Source organism: Mustela lutreola, chromosome 5 (genome assembly GCF_030435805.1).
Source record: "Mustela lutreola isolate mMusLut2 chromosome 5, mMusLut2.pri, whole genome shotgun sequence".
Classification (NCBI taxonomy): domain Eukaryota; kingdom Metazoa; phylum Chordata; class Mammalia; order Carnivora; family Mustelidae; genus Mustela; species Mustela lutreola.
In genome coordinates, this window is record NC_081294.1 from 21355692 (window position 1) to 21376411 (window position 20720).

At 32.1% G+C, this 20720-nt stretch overlaps 1 protein-coding gene across 1 annotated transcript in view; it reads right to left on the reverse strand.

Annotated features, from left to right (window-relative positions):
- The window catches only part of CDH9 (cadherin 9), a 141401-nt gene extending 121248 nt beyond the window's left edge, over positions 1-20153 (reverse strand). The window contains exon 1 of the mRNA XM_059173704.1: positions 19996-20153. The gene's annotated coding sequence lies outside the window, so the exon portion shown is untranslated. The remainder of the gene's footprint in view (positions 1-19995) is intronic.
- Positions 20154-20720: the final 567 nt, after the last annotated feature.

Here is a 20720-nt window from a genome sequence, read left to right on the forward strand (position 1 = left end):
GGAAAAAAATGTCTATTTAATAAACAAATATAAAAATAATATATAAACAAGCACAGGTGAAGTAGATTATTAAATTCATTCATTAGAATGATTTTAAATACTCTTCAATATTTATATATTTTAAAAATAGTATATTTAATAAAGAGTGAGAGTTATTCCCCTACATGCAAAGATTTCTAATTTCATCTACCATATATGGACTTTGGAAAATATATAATTTTTTATAACATTGATAGGTTTTTTTGTTTTGTTTTTGTTTTCTCAAAAGAGAAAGAGAGTTGGAGGGAGGGGCAAAGGGAGAGGGAGAGAAAGAATTTTTCTTTTATTTAAGATTTTAGTTGACAGAGATACAGGGAGAGAGGGAATACAAGCAGGAGGAGTGGGAGAGGGAGAAGCAGGCCTCCCACCAAGCAGGGAGCCCGATGGGGGAAGAGAGAGAATCTTAAGCAGGTTCCATGCCCAGTGCAAAGCATGGGCTCTCACAGTCCTGAGAGCATGACCTGAGCCAAAATCAACAATCAGACCTTTAATTGACTGACCCACCCAGACAACCTAGAAGATATTTTCATATTTTTGAGTTATTCAAAACTAATTGCAATTTCAAGTAGCAGTAAAATCAAATGCATTAGAAGAAGTGTTATTCTACTGAGAGATTGGGTTTAGGGAATAGATATAACTGGAATAGATGGGATAAAATTTATTCCTTTTTGACTGTCCTGTGATGACAAACCCATGATAATTCATTTTCCATAATTAGATACAGTATTTGTATTTCAAAATGTAATTTTTTAAAAAAATTTAAGATATTTTTTTAGATATTTTAATATAGAAGTTTGTCTTAATTGTGTACTATATTGAGTATAGTGAAAATTAGTGTTTAAAAATTTTAATTTCTTAAAGTTTTCTATTTTCAAAATAAAGCTAAATAAATAAATTTCAGTTGCAAAAAACTACAAAAATATACACCTTCATTTATATTTTCAGATATGTAAAATTATAACTTAACCTTTTTTTTTTTGGAAGGCAAAAATTCCACCAATTATGTGTAACCATATAATTCACACTTAGGCTATTCGATATTAAATGCTTTAAGGCATAGAGTTCAATCACTGCAAGAAATAAAAAAGCTTAAAACAAAATATTGTCACCTCAGTTGCAGGTGCTTGAATTATTTCGTGTTAATATTAAACTATTTTCAGTGATAATGTAATAGTATAAGATAATAGATATGCATATATATAATATATATTTTTAAATATTTATTATATGCAATTGTCTCTTGAACAAGGTGGGGGTTAGGGGCAATAAACCTCCACCTAGTTGAAGATTGGTGCATAACTTTTGACTTCTCAAAAAGTTAACTACTAATAGCTACTGCTGACCAGAACCTTACCAGTAACACAAATAGTCAATTAGCACATGTTTCATATATGAATTATATTCTGTATTCTTATAATAAAGTAATCTATAGAAGAAGATGGTATTAAGAAAATCAAAAAAGAACATACACTTATAGTACTCTACTGTATTTATTTTAAAAAGTCAAATCTCTGTTCTTCAAATATTAACTGTATGTGTGTAATATACATATGCATATATATACATGTATATATATATATATACACACACAACACATACTTTGCATAACATACATGTCTAAAGGATAACACAAATTACTTGTTTTATGCATCTTGATGTGTTATTGTTTATGTCATTACTAAAAGTAGTTATGAGTGTTTAAAATAAGAATTCACCAAATTTATACTGTCTGATGATCAATACTTTAAAAAAGTCTTTCTTGGTTATTACATGTTTTAAGGATAACTAGTACATAATTTATGAGACAACTGAGATCAAATATTTTATTTGGAGAAATAGTACTGAAAAGTCCTTATAAAATTGAATACACATTAATTCATTCTAAACAATACATATTAAAACACTTTGTCAAAATACATCTTCAAAATGAAGTGTTCAATAACTTAGCTTTCAACTAGTAAAAAAAAGTTCCAGAAGTAAATTTGACTTATTTTTATTAGAAAACAGATTAAAATGATTAATCTTACACAGTTTAATAAAGGAATAAGTTTATCTCAAATATAAAATCTCAGTTGAAAAGAAAACATATTAAGACATTTTCTCATATTTTTGTATTGCAGTCTGAGCCATCCAAAAGAGGGAGCTAAAGTATTGTGCTAAATAGCTTGATTTTATGACTTTGAGATTTTTGGATCAGATTCATACATGAATTGCACACTATGTTTAGATGTAAATTTAATTGGGTCTGAGGTTGGCTTACTAACACTGACACATGTCCTATACTTAACTTATGGTCCTAAGATTGTATATTCCCCTAGAAGAAAATTATTTTTTCAATGATCATATAATTACAAAAATAAATTACAAAAATGGAAGGAATATTAAGTAAAACTCTTAATAGTGGGTCTATAGGAAGGAAAGGAATCACATAAGCCTTGTGTAAATTGAATCACTTGATTTTTCTCCACATTTATATAAACAGAACTAATAATATTGAAGTTGTTTCCATGTACATGAAAGCACTTCAAAGTAATATAAAATATGATGTATCTGTAAAACCTATATGAGAAATATATGATATTTTACATAACTTCAGCAATATCATTGGCAAAGAGATCCTATATTCTAATTTTGTGCGTGGTTTGTCTAACACAGCTGCTATCTATTTTTCCCATAGACTGGGACAAGATAACATTATAAATAAAAGTTCATTGCCTGAGAATATCAATCTGTACTTCCTTATTACAGAATGTTATTTTACAATGAGGTTAATTTAATTAATGAATAGATTAATTTCCTTCTTCAGAACATCAGAAAGAAATCTAACTCCAGTAGGAAATCAAAAAGAGAGGAGATAATTTACCTATAAATAATTAATTTTCATGTAAATGAATTGTGAAGGCAAAATGTTTAATTGACTATCAGATATTTGTATTGTTATATTTTCTCAAGACATTACATTGAAACATAGGGTGTTGCTCTTTTGTGGTTCGGGAGAACTTATCTTATGCACTCATGCTTTTCTTATTACTCTCGTAACACTGTAGATAAAACATGGCTAAGGATAGTAATTTCTTGTAGGTTTAACTGAGGGGTCTAAAACCTAAAGTTTCTGATAGATTATTTGTTGGCATAAACCAATGAAATGGTATCCAAGAATAGATTTATTAAAATATGCCACTATACAATGTCCCAAAGAAACAACTAGCTTTTAAACCCTTTTTTAAAAAATGTGGTCTTTTACAAATTGAATGTTTTTTGAGGATTCATTTGACATTAGAATCATTTGACCTTCAAATGAATTTTATCTTTAAAACTAGTGAACTGGGGCATCTGGGTGGCTCAGTGGGTTAAGCCTCTGCCTTCGGCTCAGGTCATGATCTCAGGGTCCTGGGACTGAGCCCCACGTTGGGCTCTCTGCTCAGCAGGGAGCCGGCTTCCCCCTCTCTCTAGCTCTCTGCCTGCCTCTCTGCCTATTTGTGATTTCTGTCAAATAACTAAACAACATCTTCTAAAAAAATAAATAAAACTAGTGAACTGACATACTTTCTTTTTTTCCTCATGATGGAGCAGTTGTATTAACAAATTGGACAATATCACTCAATCTTTGTTTTAATATAGAAATAATTTGTATATATAAATAATGTAGAAATAGCACAATTGTATAACTGTAGAAATATATATAAGCTCAACTAAATGAGCAGATTACACTATTTGAATTATCTACATACAAAAAATGATTTATTTATTTTTTTTTTTTTTATTTTTATTTTTTTTTTTAAAGATTTTTATTTATTTATTTGACAGAGAGAAATCACAAGTAGATGGAGAGGCAGACAGAGAGAGAGAGGGAAGCAGGCTCTCCGCTGAGCAGAGAGCCCGATGCGGGACTCGATCCCAGGACTCTGAGACCATGACCCGAGCCGAAGGCAGCGGCTTAACCCACTGAGCCACCCAGGCGCCCCAAAAAATGATTTAAAACACATGACTGAAACTTGAATTTCTTTTGGTGATTGATAATTTGAACTCATTGTTATAGGTGAATAGGCTGACAGAATGTTTGAAAAAAAACGATGGAGTAGACATGACCAAGAAATACAGTTCTGAATATTTGTGGACAATAATTAAATTCTAAGTCATATTCTTTTTATACATGGAAATTCTGCTATCAGTGGAGGGCACTTAGGCAATATGGAGAAGGTTAATTGAACAGATGCAATTAGACCTAACGCAGAAGTATCCACATCTCAGAAAATGTGTTCAAGAGGACCAGGTGTGAGAACAGGATATCCAGGCCTTTGGATACTCCCAAAGTCTCCATTATTCTAATGTTATATTTTCCCCCCACAGGATGGAAGCTTGTTTGAGAAACAATTGGAAGTTTAGTATAATTATTTAAAGCAACGATCTGTTGACTTTGGAACTGAAAAAGCCCTTGGATATTTTCTAGTCTATAATTTTTAAGGTGAAGAGGTTAAACTCCAGCTTGACAAATGAATTTACACCCCCATTCTCTGTCGTTTTATTTCCAATCCATTGTTCGTTTATTACAACAGACTGGAATGTCATTCCACCCTATAAAATTTGGGAAATAATTAGTCACCTGCCTCTTACTGCTCGCAGAGAGCATATTGCTTGGCACGAATCTGTTTTTATTTCTCTACATGCACAATTCCATAGGTTCATCCTATTCTTTCAGCAAGATTTGTGGAGACATCTAGGCCCAACCACAGAGGTGAATCAAGTGGCTGTCATTATTTAGCCACCGAGTTTACTAGCATGCTGAATTTACATATGAAGGGTTATGAATCAAAAACAATTTGTAAAAATATAATGATTGCCATTGGTAAGCTAATCCTATTCACATAGTCTATTCCTGGAGACCTATATTCTACTCTTGGTTTTTTTTTTTTCCTGTAGGATCACTTTGAACAAATTTCCTGGTGTTTTGCTATCCTTATCTGTAAAATCAGTCAATTAAACAAAATGTCAGTTCTTGCTGTACTAATCCTTAGTTATATTGAATCGTACTTTTCCCAATTTAAAATCTCTCTTCCAAGAGAAAGATCACATTTTATAGAATATATGTTTTTTTTTCCTCACTTTAAAATAGCATGTAATATCATTAGAAACCATTATCATAACTTGACTCTATTTTTATTAATAATGAAAGTCAGGGGCGCCTGGGTGGCTCAGTGGGTTAAAGCCTCTGCCTTTGGCTCAGGGTCCTGGGATTTCAGGGTCCTGGGATCGAGCCCCACATTGGGCTCTCTGCTTGGCAGGGAGCCTGCTTTCCTTCCTCTCTCTTGGTCTGTCTCTCTCCCTACCTGTGATCTCTGTCTGTTAAACAAATAAAATCTTAAAAAAAAAAATAAAAAGTTAAATATTTTCCAAGACTCAAATTTTTCATAATATTTTCAAACTTATTTTTCATGCTTTTATAATTGGGAGTGGTTTTTTTAATGTCCTGTGCCTTTTGAAAGTGTGATTGCTTACATAATTTTTAACATTTCTTCAACTTTTCCAATATGTTCATATTGTTACTCCTACTCTCTGCATACATGATTGATCATATGGTATTTTTAAAAGTCAGTGTATATTTCTTTGGAGAAAATATGTTGTGGAATCAAGTAAAATCTTAGCATAGGCCAAAAGCTTCTTTTCATCAATTATTTGGAGGTATAATTATTTTTAATTTTTAACTTCTTTTAGGAGTCTAGACAAGGAAAGTCCTAAAACATTTACAGAATGTTTAATTACTTTTCCCACACCCCATGGTAAAACTCTCTTAACATGGTTTTGGAAACTGACAGTTTGAGTATATTGTGAATATACTACTCTTACTACTAATAATCATATTAAACAAAATTAGTATCTACTAAGTAGCTACTATGATAAGCACTTTGATGCATGTATTATCATAATCATTCTTGACAACAATCCAAATGAATACAATTATCCAGATTTTCACATGAGGAAACTGAAATTTAGGAAGATAAAGTAAATTAATTGAGACCATGCTGGAGGCAAGAGGTAGAGCCAGTGTTCCTAGTTCAAGAATCTGCATTCTTAATCATTTTAGTTAACAGTTAAGTAAACATTTTTTTCCCTACTCTGTGGGGATTTGTTCCCTAACTCTGTAACTCAAGAGAAGGTCAGGCAGATTTTGGTTATTAGCAAAAAGAGAAGCAGGGAATTATGAGATATAAAATTAGGGTCAGACCAAAAGTTACAAATATGTACCTTCCAATGTGGCATATCAATCAGTTTCATAATTAAGCAATGTAAAATGTACTAAAGGAATAATTTAGCAAAACATGGTTCACCCATAACACGTTGTTTCCTCATTGAAAACCACCAACAAATTTTTATGATACCATCTTAAGACTCCAAATTGCCATATTTCCTTTTTTATTTTACAACTATAAAATACATTTCAGACAAATGGACACTATTATGTAGGATGAGAAGCATATTATCTACACTTCACTTGGGGAGAGAATGTTGTCATTATAATTGTTTACTTTGTGCAAATGCTATAGACCTCTTCATACATATTGAATACCATGTCCACAGGTCCTTTTATTTTTTAAAAAATATTTATTTAGGGACGCCTGGGTGGCTCAGCTGATTAAGCAGCTGCCTTCGGCTCAGGTCATGATCCCAGCATCCTGGGATAGAGTCCCACATCGGGCTCCTTGCTCGGCAGGGAGCCTGCTTCTCCCTCTGCCATTCTGTCTTCCTGTGCTCGCTCTCTCCCTCTCTCTCTCTGATAAATAAATAAAATCTTTAAAAAATATATTTATTTATTTGAGAGAGAGAGAGAGAGGAGGGGGAGGGCAGAGAGGGTCTTTGGTGGACTCTGCAGTGAGCACAGAGCCCTTCCTGAGGCTGATCCCCTGACCCTGCCATCACAACCGGAGCAGAAACCACAACCCAGACTCTTAACTGACTGCGTCACCCAGATGTCCTCATGGGTCCTTTTAAAGATGGGTTTCCAGCCACTCTTTGTGAGATTAAAGGTCACTTTTTCCGTAGATGGATATATCCAGGACTCAAGAGAAAATGAAGGGGTCATTTAGATATGGTTAGGAAGATACTGAAAACTAATCAAAAGACTGTCTAGGGCTCTGTTACAAAGAAATAAAATTTGGTTTAATACAGTTATCTCAGAAAATTTAACTCGAGATCGTTGAAGAGAAGAAATCAGTAAAAAAAAGAAGGAGAAGCCAGAAAAGCACCAGAAAATAAAGGTAGACATGACCTAACAGACAAAGTGATGGAAACAGAACCTACAGAAAGCAGATCCTCAGAAGTAGAGAAGAATTTGAGTCACATAATCAGATTCTTTCTTTTGGAAACCATATTAGAAGTATGAAAATCATGTCTAAGATAAAAATCACACAGATAGGAAGAAATCCACATCTAAAGACATTTGAGAAAATTCTAGGACAGATTCTGCTATTTCTCATTCTTTCAAAAAGAGGAGCATCTCCCTCAAAATTCAGGATAAAGGAGGATCAATCCTATTATGGATTTCTTTTTTGGGGGGATGGGAGGAAAGAGTTGTAAGACTGTCCCTTTTCACTATAGATGATAATATAGAAATATACAAAGATATATACAGGCATATTAGCTTTCCTCACAATTAGATACTCCTCCCTGCCTCAGCCTGAATCTTCTATTTATAATGGGAGACACTAGAGAACTTAATAATTTGAATACTCATAGTTAATATTTAAATATTCTACTGCAGCTGTCTGAAATTCCCACTACTATATAAATAGTAACATTTAATGAAAGTCTAACTTTGTATACATAAAAAATATATATATATATTATATTGAAACTAAGTATTTAATGAAGTAAAAATAAAAGAATGCAGGTTATTGTTAAAACACCATTACTATGAAAACTGGAAAATGTGCAGTTCACATTCTTATTATAAGTTTATAAGTATCTAAATAGGCATAATATAACAATGTAATGTTTATATATTAAAATTAAAGTTATAATTCAGATTATATTATAAAGTTAGCAAAATTTGTTAACATTCTAGACTTTTGAGTCTGCCATTTTTCTACCTAAAATAATTTTTCTCATAATATTTCCTTTTCTCCATTCAAAATCAATTCAAAAAACTTCTCTCATACACCCTATTCCATCTACCCCTTCAGTAACTCTCCATCACATGACCTTTCTTCTTAGCACTTATCAATACCATATTTATCCTATTGATTATTTGTATCACTCCTCTGGAGAGTAAGTTCTTATGATTAGAATCTCTTTGTATCATATTTACTGCTATAACCTCAGCAACCAGAAAATGCTGCGTGATGGTAAAGGTTGAATAAATATTTGGCATCCATACCTGATTATAGAACAAATTTACTAAATAATATAACTTAAAATTGTTTCTATGTTTCAAATGACATTAACTCTGTTTTACAGAGATTATGGATAAACTATCAAATTGTTAGCATGCACCACAAAAATAACTTTCAAGTTATTATTAATGAATGTTATTCACAAACATGTAATCATTACCATCATTACCACTATTTTTGTTTGAGCTCTTTTTTTTGTTCTTTACACCAGAGTAAAATTCTTATACAAATAAATCACCTTTATAAAGTGTATTCATTTTAAAGTCAAGAATGTCATTCACTTTATACTCATCATAATTCAACGAATAAAAGGGGGAAACCATAAAAATGCTAGAAAAAGAAAAGTTAAATACCTGGCAATAAAACATGTGATGAAAAAAAAAAAAAGTGATGATATGAGACACTATGAAATTTTATTACCATTAATGATTTACCAAATGTTACTTATATCTAAAAGACTTTTATAACTCACTTATGTCTCCAAAATCCAAGTGTAATATACTCATTCCAACATCAAGCAATAAACCTTCTAGTATTCTATTTATGATAGTAAATATTATATATTAATTTTAATATGTATAAATTTACAACACAAAATATTTAATTGCATGTTATGTCAACTTAAGGAGCCATATGATATATGTGACAATGTACATTCATGATGTTGTAAATGACCTCTAGACGTATCTTACCTAATTTTCAAGAACAAAGAAATTACTCATCAAATTAAGCTAGGTCTCTTGTGCTCTTATTTTATTTTTTTTTCCCCAAAGATTTTTTGTGTTTATTTACCAGTGAAAGAGAGAGAGCACAAGCAGGAGCAGAAGGTAGAGGGAGAAGCAGGCTCCCCACTGCGCAAGGATTCCAATGTGGGACTTGAACCAGGACCTGAGCTGAAGGCAGACACTTAAATAACTGAGCCATCCATGCGTCCCTTTTGTGCTTTTTTATATGGACAGTCCCAGTAATCTTGACCTAGAAACAATCATGCTTCCTCATACATTATTACTAATGTATAATGTAATGTCCTTTACATTACATTATAATATAAATACTGCTAATATCTGAACACAGGAATCTCCTAGAGCTCCGAGGCATTAAAAGACTTTCTCAAACTCATATACTTTGGATGTCTGACCCCAGGACTCTTCTTGCCCTCTCCAATCATAAAATATTACCTATGAAAACTTTTTTGCTTATTGCATTTTATATATGAGACAATTTGCATCCAGAAATGAAGATAAGCTACCCACAAAACAGAACAAATAAATGGAGCTGGGAAGAAGCTCTTTGTCTGCTCACATCACCAGTCACTGATTCCAATACGGTGATATTATTAAATATTCATATTTTAATTTATGGACCTACACAGTCCATATCTTTTTGGGGTGATATTAAAATTCCATGAATATCATGAATGCTTTGGACTGTTTTCCAGGGAACTCATATTAAATCATAAATACAATATTTCTGTAAAGATTCAGAATAGTTTCAATCATTTGAGACCTAAACTTTGGGCTCTTTAAGGCTGTGGCTATATTTTTAAAACTCTAAATTTAGCAGAAAAAGTTAAAATATAAGATAAACCAGCTGCTGAAGAACTTGGATTCAAGGCTAAGGAGTATTGATTTATATCCAGATGCGATGGGGTATGGGCTGGGGGTAACAGGAGAGAGGGTTACTTGAGCATATTCTTAATTTATTATACTTTGTGGAAAGTATCAGTTGTTAAGGAAATTGTTGGCTAAGTGAGCAATTAAAAGGTTATTAAAATAATACAGCAAGAGATACTAAGGTTCTTATAGGAAAAGTGCCCCAAGGACTGGACAGGAAGAGACCAATGTAAGATGTGATAAGGGTTATATCTCTAAGAATTTGGAAAAACCTTATAAGAAATAATTACAAGTCATAAAGAATTTTTTTTCTGTGTATGTCTAATGGAAGTAGTGAGGAAGGATAAAAACTGGTCTTAAATTAACTTAAATTAATTTAAACTTCTTTTAAAAGGGAGTTTTGGTCCCAGTTACTGTGAGCTCTCTATTTCACATTAGGATTTTTTATTTCAGTTTTTGAGACAATATCAAACAAGAATTCAATTCACACAGGGTGACTGGAATGATAGAGCAATCTGTAAAACGTTTCTTATTTTAGAACTGAAGTAATGAGGGACATTTATATTTGAAAAGCAGGCACAGGATTGACAGAGATTTTTTTTTTATGAGTTTAATGCTATTAGATAGCAGTGGATTAAAGATTCCAAACTATATAGGCGACGCTAAGACAAAATAAAAAGTGAAGTTACAAGCAGATAAATTTTGTCACATATGGCAAGAAGAGAATCTCCAACAAGGGAAGTTGTTTGGAAACAACGGTGGCTTCCATGAGAAGTTCTCCCCAGCACACGTTTCCCATAGCACAGAGCCAGGCGACTGAGCAGGTATTCAATAATGAATAATCCAAAGGTAAGAAAATGAAATAATCATCCAGTGGGTGAATTAATTATTGCAAATAATCCGAAGGTCTTTCTCCTGATGGTGAGTTTAAAAGAAAAAAACAAAAGGTGCATATAGGATTCTGAACAGACTATACATATTTAGGATACTACATTATTGTACTAACATGATGAAATGTATTGCTTCCACTGGCACCTGCAAACTGTAGGATGAACTGTCATTTCTACTACATGGGAATGGGGCAGAGATCAGCTTCTTAATGTGAAAAGTTTGTATGCATCAGTTGTGGGACTTCTGAGGCCAAACAGTCAATATCAAAATAAATTTCCAGTTTGTCTCCTCATACACAAACCTTATGAAACTCCAGTATATAAGGATAGCTTTAGGTTTTCCAGCCCCAGTTTTTCTTAACAATTCTCCAAATTCCTTATTTGGAGGAATATAGCAGGGCTATATTCCCAGACTTACAGTGCAACCCTCTTGTCAGTAGCAGTAATTCTCCTTGTTCTACTCATCTCTTAATGAATTATGATCTTGGTCCTACTTCACTCCTGGTAAGACCCACTTCTAGTCAATTAGAAAGTGAAAGTAGGAGAGAAGTGGAATGGAGAAGAATTTCTAAAATCATCCTAGAATATATTGACCAATTTTTATTAGCTCCACATCTAGGGAGTTTCTCATGTTGGAAAAGCTACTTTTCTGTCACAGTTCACTGAATCATCTCCCACAATGCAAGCCAAGTTAAGGAAGATAGGCACCTGTAGTTAAATATATTCTGTCTTCAGAATAGAAGTGGAGTGGGGGTGGGGAATAATGATAAGGGGAAAGAAGCAAAGCAGTAAATGTGGAAATGGAAATAGCAGCAAAGCTGAAGTTGCAGTGAGGGTAAGAAAGCACACATTAGTTAAAAACAGCAAAAGAGGGGCGCCTGGGTGGCTCAGTGGGTTAAAGACTCTGGTTTCAGCTCAGGACATGATCCCAGGGTCCTGTTATCCAGCCCTACATGGGGCTCTCTGCTCAGAAGGGAACCTCTCTCCCCCCTCTAGCCACCTCTGCCTGCCTTTTGCCCCCCCCCCACCAATCGCCTCTGCCTGCCTCTCCGCCTACTTGTGATCTCTGTCTGTCAAATAAATAAATAAAATAATCCTTAAAATATAAAAGCAGCAAAAGAAATAAATCATCACGTTCATTGTGTGGAAAAAAACAATCTGCTTTCTGTAAATCACCATAAATTTGTACTTAATTTGGTAGAAGGCAGTGGACAATGCAAAGCTTAAGTAAAGTCTGCGTTAGCACCAAATGATTTAAAATTAAAGCATAAGAGAAAGGATAAAAGAAAATGGGTATGAGTAATATCTTCCCCCATGATTATAATTAAAGGAGAAAATACATGTTACACTTTGAACATAAAACATGTCACCAAGCATATTAAAAAGAGTAACTTAATTGGTTTATCATATATACATTAATAGTTCTATACTAGTATATCATTTGATACCTTTTATTATTATATATGTTTAGAATTTTTAACCACATACTAAATACTAAGAATCCCTTCTGTAATCTTAACATATGCTTACTTTCCAAACACTAAATTGGTTGAAAATACACTTGTAGCAGATTGATTTGTTAATACTTTAAATTTTTCTCCTAAAGGAGATAATTGAAGAGCAATTATCATATGAGTTTGAGATGACAGAAGTCAAAATGCAAGGAATACAAAATAATAAAAACATCAGATAATTACATCTAGAAAAACTATCTACAACTGCAGTTTTAGTAAGATATATCTATATCTATATCTATATATATGACATCTTATAGGCTTATAAGACATCTCTTATTAATAGAAAGCTATTGTATTAAATATGTGTAGAATTTTATAATTTAAAGGTACTTATTTTCTAAAATCTGCTTTCAAATCCATATTTTATAGAACAAAACACTGTTTATAAATAGTTGGAGATGTGTTTGTCCAAACCCATAATCCGGATAAAATTTTTATTCCAGGTAAAAGTTCCTCACATTCTTTTCTATGGGCTGCTTACCTACATTTTCTTTTAATTTCAGAAGAGTACAACTTATAAATATGGTAAATGAAATAAATGCAAGACATATACCAGTGACAGTTTTATTCTGAAGTAACATTTTGTTCCTCCCTGAATACAGTTAAAATTCACTTCCATAAACACAATTCAGTCTTGGGTATAATGGAGAAGAATCTGAACTCTTACATTAAATAAAGTGTCGGTGATTTAATAAAAGGTGGTTTAAATAAAAGGTTGGTGATCCCATAGGCAATGCTTCATTTGTTAAGCAGAAAGCCTAAAAGCAGCATAGGTCTGGAGAGATGTCAGACAACCATGAGTCATCACTAGTAAATTCACATTGTTGTGTGACTCTACTGCTGTCTCTGTGATGGAATCCCACCACTTCCTAGACTCCATTCTATCATTTGGACTCCATTTGTTTTGATATTCATCTTTGGGTGTAAATAATTATAGCCTCAAGTAGTTTCCTAATATATACCTATTTTTTTTAATTATAGCAGAACAATTCTTTTAATTTTCAAAAATCACAAAATATTTCCAAAGTTAGAGATTTCTTCCTACTTAAATAGCATTCTATATTTAGTTATTGAAAATGAAATTTAACATGGGTTTAAAGTCCAGAGTAGTGAATTTGAGATACATCATACATATCTATATATCTTTATAGATATATAGAGATAAATATATATATATATATAGACAGTACTGATAAAAACTCTTCATTTTATTGTGTAAAATAACACATATTAAAAAGTATGTTTGTTATTAATAGTCACAGTTTCTATTTTAATAGAACTGGTTATTTTAAGCTAACCAAAATTAATTTTAATTATAAGGAAAAGTATATTTATTGTAGGTTTGATAACAACATTCTTCATTGTAAATGATTATATCAGAGATCTCAGTTCTAAGCTGAACATAAAAGTCAGACAAATATGATTTGCATACATAACCATACATGTTATTATAATAGTACATTATTTAATTTTTGGAATAATGTAAGTATTGCCAGAAATACAAATCTGAACCTTATGTTTAAAAACATAACAGAATTGAATCTATGTAAAATGTCACATTATCAAGAGTGGCAAGATTTGGGAGAGAAGGAAAAATATTCTCTCTTCTGATAGTTAAACCTAGTCTAACCCCTGCTCAGTACATGCATATGTAGTTGATTTATAATGTGCTAATAGGTTATAACATTAATCTCGAAGGAGTGACCATAATACAAACATTTATCCTTGACTTTGGTATTAAGTATGGCATATATCTTATTAGATATAAGGAAATGATATTTAGTCTTAGTGTTACATTTTTAATATAAAGCAATTGATATAAAGCATTAAGCAAATAATTTACCGAATAATATAATAATTCTAAAATGCCTATTTATCTAATCCTCAGGTAGGGAAAATGGCCAAGTAATTCCTATAAAATTTTACCATTTAACTGTCCTTTCTTTGTACTATATATAACAAATGAAAAATAATAAGGATTTTATTTTCTGATAGTTATAATAATCTAACTTTTACCAATATGTTTTGAGATAGCAATATGATTCCTACTTTATATAACACTTTTCCTCCCATCATAAGAGTGGGTAAAGAGGTTATATTTTATGAGGTCAAGAGTTGTGGACATTGAATGGAGAACAATTATTTCTGCTTACAGTTTTAAGAAATGAAAGTCTAATACTCCCTATTCAAAACTTATATGAATCAGCCATAACACATGGACTACAACTGAGTTTAACTTTTTCCAAAATTAAGAAATATATATATAATTGCTACTTTACTACTTCATAATACCGTATCTATAATTACCCGACAAAAGAACTTTTTAGTATATAATGTTACACCATCTTAAAAATTTAAAACTAATTGATTTATACATTGAAGTAATTATTTTCCCTTTCTGTTTTCCACATATTTTTGAGTCTACACACACAAACATATAAACATACATGTACATGGAGATAACTACAGATACAGGTACACAGAATTATGAATGGGAACACAGATACAAGAAGATACAGATATATAGATGTTACTTTGTAATTCAACTTACAAGTTTCCTCAGATGTTTCATTTGTGACTTAATTACCATTACAGTGCAAAAGAGATTTGAATTTCTTGAATTCATGGTACATTTTCTGTACTTTGAAGTATTTATAACACATAGAAGTGAATATTTAAAAAAATATTTCTGGCAACTACATTAATTATTACAGTAACCTGCTTTAGTGGAAAAAAAATAGATGATGAAGAAGTTACTTGATTGTCTGGGGGAAACTTTGGAAACTTTCAGGTTCAATTGTCCCAGTTTTATTAAAGTGGAATATTTCACATGATGTCTTTTGTCCCAGGAAGTGGTTATTGGTGTTTATTTGCTTAGACTACACATTGTTATATGTGTTGTCATCTCCCTTGTTATACTGGCTTCTTGTGAATATTTTTTGTTAGGACTTTCTTAAGACTGGGTTTCAGTAACTAAGGGAAAAAGTTCATTATGCATTGGATACTTAATTAGTAATAAAGTATAGTAAGCTTAGTATATTCTAATATAAATTGTCAGGTATATCTATTTCTTAAATACATTTAGGAACACATTCATCTTTAAACTCAAAAATCAAATAATAACTATTAGTCATTGCCGTTCCCATTATAAGTTGAATAAGTGTTTAGAGGAAAAAAATTATGAAATCATCCATGCTCTTCACAACTATAAGGCTAATCTCAAGAAATGATAGGAAAGACAAGCTTTTTAATTCATACTTATGAAACAGTCATGCACTCTGGTGTTTCTTTGATCAATTCAAAAGACCAAGACTTATCTTATTCTTGAAGAGAAATAGAGAATGCAAGAGCACTCATTTCTCCTGCAACTGATTTATAATTTGGCAAAGTAATCCAAAAGCACAGAAAAGGAACAGAAGGAAAACCCCTGCATGTTACTTAAGGAAATATTCAAGTCTTCTCCTTTTCCCTACCTTTCCTCTTAAAAACAAATCTCCCTTTCTTTCCCTCTGTATGGGTGTGTGTCTCCCTCTCTGTCTCTCTCTCTGTCTCTTTCTCTCCTACCCATACGCACATACATACCTCACAGCAGCAAAAACAACACTTTATGAGGTTTCCATTTTCCCTTCATAAGCAGTAAGATCCATTATCATGACTTTTATGTTTTGGGAGGTGTTTCTTGGTAGTGCTAATATAAAATGTCTTGGTGAGGCTCCAGAGATCAGCGTGCTTTTATTCAGGCACTTTGCATTCTTAATGTGGCTGTAAGACCATCTCTTACTAGTGCTAAATGTAGGGATAAGTGCATTAACATATTAGGACTGCTATGGAAATGTGTAAGTGCGTAAAGACACTCTCCTCACTCTGCATTTCCTACTATGTTTTAATGATAAGGATATTATTGGTTCCAGGCTGAGGAATTCAAAGTGAGTCATAAGAGAAAAACTTTTTCAGAATGTTTAAAACAATCCAGGAGATGTTGTTCTCACCTAAACACTGTGTGTATGTATGTGTGTTTGTGTGCACACCTAATATGATTTTCATGATTCAACATTATATATTTTCACACAATGTTGCCAATTTTTCATATAGATTTGACAACTCTGGATATATAACCTTACCTTTCTAAACCTCCATTTTCTTTTGTAACATCAGAGTTGAAGGTGGTTATAATCCCTTTTCTAAAGTTCTAGAATTTTATTTAAAAACCTAAATAAAATGTCATGGGTATTAAGAGACTTTGGGGGGACATATTTTAAGTCACAACTCATATCTGAAAACAAATATGAAAGATACAATAAACAAAATTGCTTTATCTTAGGAAGCATATGTTCTACATTGAAAAATGACTATTAATTAGCATCAGGTAAAGACAAAGCCAATTAAAACCAATGTCTTTTTGATCCTATTCCACATCCTGTCCTCTTTCTTAAGACAGCTTAAATAAAAATTTTAAAAAAAGAAAGCTTAATTTTAATTAACTAGATAATTTAAGACGTAAATACCCAAGATCTTAACTAGACTTTTTATAATAAAATACCTCACAATAAATACAATAAACCAAACTTACTCTACAGTTAATATGACTATTGATTTGATATATATAATATGGTAATATAAATATAATGGGATATAAATATTTTGAATATATATAGATATATACATATATAGAATATATATCTCTATATACATATACACATATATATTTTTTGAATATATATATAGATATATATCTATATCTATCTATTTATATACACACATATATCCTTGAAGTCATAAGTATAAATACTTAAAACATCATATTGGACATTTTATAAAGTACCACATTCTGTTTTTTCAAATGTTAGATTTATTTATACTTTAGATTTAAATTTCCATTTGCAGAACAAAATTAGTCTTAAAGAATATAGCAAACTAATGATCCATCACATTGAAACATCTGTATTAATGGTAAGTAATTATCCATGTAGGCTGTTCACGTTCATAGAGAACAAATTACAATCAATGTTTATTCATGACATATTCACATAAATTATTTAAATTAACTTAAATGTAAATTTATACTTTCTTGAGACAATATATTGCCATATTACTCATGTATTTTATGTTATATAATTTCAAGCATTGTCCAAAGCATTCTGATTAACTATACCTATACATTGTGCAAATATTGTAGAAAATGCGTATCTACTGCAAATCACTACTACTGTCTAAAGAGAAGTAAGCCAGTGGGGAAAAAAAGTCTCCAGTTATTGTTTTTTTGAATCCCATTTGGTGAATGCACCATAGAAGGGACACTCTACTGGCTAAACTTTGTATATACAGGGGTCGCAGGAAAATACCAAATGAAATCTTTTCATGGAAGGTGACATTCAGAAGGGCTTATGATCCAGCATACAATTTCTCAAGTCAAGCAGCACAACATTTAAAGACATCATTTCAAAGCCAACTTTAATACTGTGGTTTTGCTGCACACAGGCAATGGCATAAGACGTCTTTATGTCTTATTCATATGCAATGAATACAATAATGGTAAATGATTATGCAGATCATTTCAAAATTGTTTTAAAAAGCTATCACCTAGTGTAATAAAGGGAAAAATCATATTTTTTCATCCCAGAAAATATTATCTGGTATGACTTGCTTTATTAGTCTTGCCCAATCTATCTGACGTAAAGTTAGTGAATTACTTTTAAATTGAGACTACTATCTGCTTCCTGTAAGGCATTTTTTTCTTCAATATTTCCAGAATTAGATTTGCTCATACCATGCACTTTACCTTGCATTTTCTCATGTTTCAAAACAAACAAATACAGAGATGAGAGTATTTTAACATATTAGTAGACATCTATTAAGGGGATATAATTAGTTTGTACTCTCTCTTTGGGAAAACTTCAGTTGAATTCATAATATGTTTGAGGACAAGATCACAAATATATGCTGTTCATGTTATGCCTAAGTTCTTTGCTGTTACGTGCTGAAATTGCATGTTATTTCATTTTCCTGATCTTTTAAAAGACCCACCATTCAAACCTGGATTAAGCATATTCATAGTTACACAAATGTATTCTACATGAGACATAGCATTGCCTAGGCAATGAGACAGTGTCTGAATCTGAAAATAAGATTTAGCCACCATTCAATGCAGGAGATTTTATACATTTCTTTTTAACTTAAGGTCATCACATGATCTAATTCATTCTTAGTCAACTGTGGCTGAAGATGGGTAACTCTTCTTATTCCATAGATCAAGAGGCAAATGAAGATTTCCTCCCGTCATACAAAGTTGCCACTTTTTGCTGTCACAAAATCATTTTTTTTCATGCTACATAGATTACAAAACCCTTGTGAAAAAAATCTGTATTAGTAATCTCGTAGATCTATAACATAAAATATCTTTATATATATATATATATCTTTATATTCAGAAATAATCTTCAGAAAAGACCTCCAGCTTCTCCTCAAATCTATAAGCCACTACATTCTTATCAAAAGTTGATCATACAAATAAATGTGAACTTATCTACTACAGGTGATCACTTTTCTTTTAGTGCACCATTGGTATTCAAAGTAGATTCTGAGAACACACACTGATAACAGTATCTAAAAGTAAAAACTATAAAATACTGGCCATCTTATAGTTAAAATTGATCTTGCCTTTTTTGAGATTGGTGTGCTTAAAAATTTAATTGATGTGAATGGTTATGTTGAGTATGCAAAGAAAAATAAAACACTGCTTCATCAAATCATTGCATTTTCCATATCATTTCAGAAAAACATGACAATTTTGCCTTTGAAGTTCTCCCTCCTGTGGTTTTCATCCAGTCTTTACTACATTAAGATACATTTGCCTGTGATAATGGAGAGCAATTATAGCCAACAGAGGTACACATTCAGAATGTTGACTTGAGTAAGAACCACAAATATTTGAAGAAATCTTAGCTAGGTATAGTGATCACTTTAATCCGGACAGCCTATGTCCATCTGTCCATGTATTCTTTGTACTATTTCTATATTGTCTTATTTTAATATGAAAAATAAGGAAACCATTTCTTATTAAATTATGAATAAAGATGCCTTTATTTTTGACAGTTCTGACTCAGATTTTATAAACAAAAGTTATGAAAAAACCAGGAGGACATTTGAATTAATATACTAATAGCATCCATGTATACATTAATATGTGAGTAATTCAAGACCCCCCAAAATCAACTAACACAATGTGAAGTTTAGTTTTATTTTATAATAATCCTCCATATGCAAATTTGAGCACTATGAAAAGAGCTCTGATAGGTATCAGTTTTGTAAAAGTAACATATGAAGCAAGCATTGCAAGTTTTCTCAGTGAGCATCTTAATATCTTATTCAAATACTACAAAATGCATTCTTACCTGCTTCCAAAAAAAATGTTGAGGGAAGGAAGAGAGAGAGAAAGAGAGAGAGAGTACAAAATAAAGCAACCAGGAGAAAAGCAGTATTTGTACTACTTCATTTTAAGAAAGCAAAAACTGAATAGCTTATATTGTCAGGTAAAGTAAATAGCATTTACCTTGTTTAGTAGCGGAACGGAGTATAGCCCTGCTCAGCGCTGACAATTCCGGTGTTGCTTCTGTCTCATTCCTACTCTTCTCTTTTTATAGTATCTTCACAGCTGAAGCTTCATGCATCTCAGCGTGCCTCCCTCTTCGAGCATCACTTTTAACTCAGACAGGCAGGAAGCTGAAGCCAAAGAAACTCTCTGTCTGATTGGTTTCCATTCAGCGTTTCTGATTAATAAGAGACGTCCCTCACGTAGGAAGATACTGCCGCTGATGGCGCTGCAGGGCTGGAGGGCTGGGCCTGGGGGAGTAAGACCTCTTCAGGCACAGTGATTTGCAAGCGAATGAAGTGGGAGGGTTCGGAAGGGAGGGCTTTGTCAGAGACCCCCCCAGGAGAAAATCACCCAGTGTTTTAGGCTCGGTTAATCAGCTCTGCTTAATCTGTTTGCGATTGGGAGAGAGGTCACAGCATGTCCCTAACCTGTAAACCATCTGTAGAAAATATATATCACATGGAGATTGCTGTTACTCAAAAGAGATTTGGGGCATAGCCTCTGCAGAATTCACGACTACCTCTTTCAGTTCAATACCAAAATTCCAAGTTTAAGAAAATGAAGGGAAGGAATCCAGATCACATATATCATTGATAATGATGGATTTTTATCTGTGTCTCTGAGTTTGTAAACTAATTTTTCAAAAACAGTAATTGAAAAATATCTAATAACCGATGTCCTAC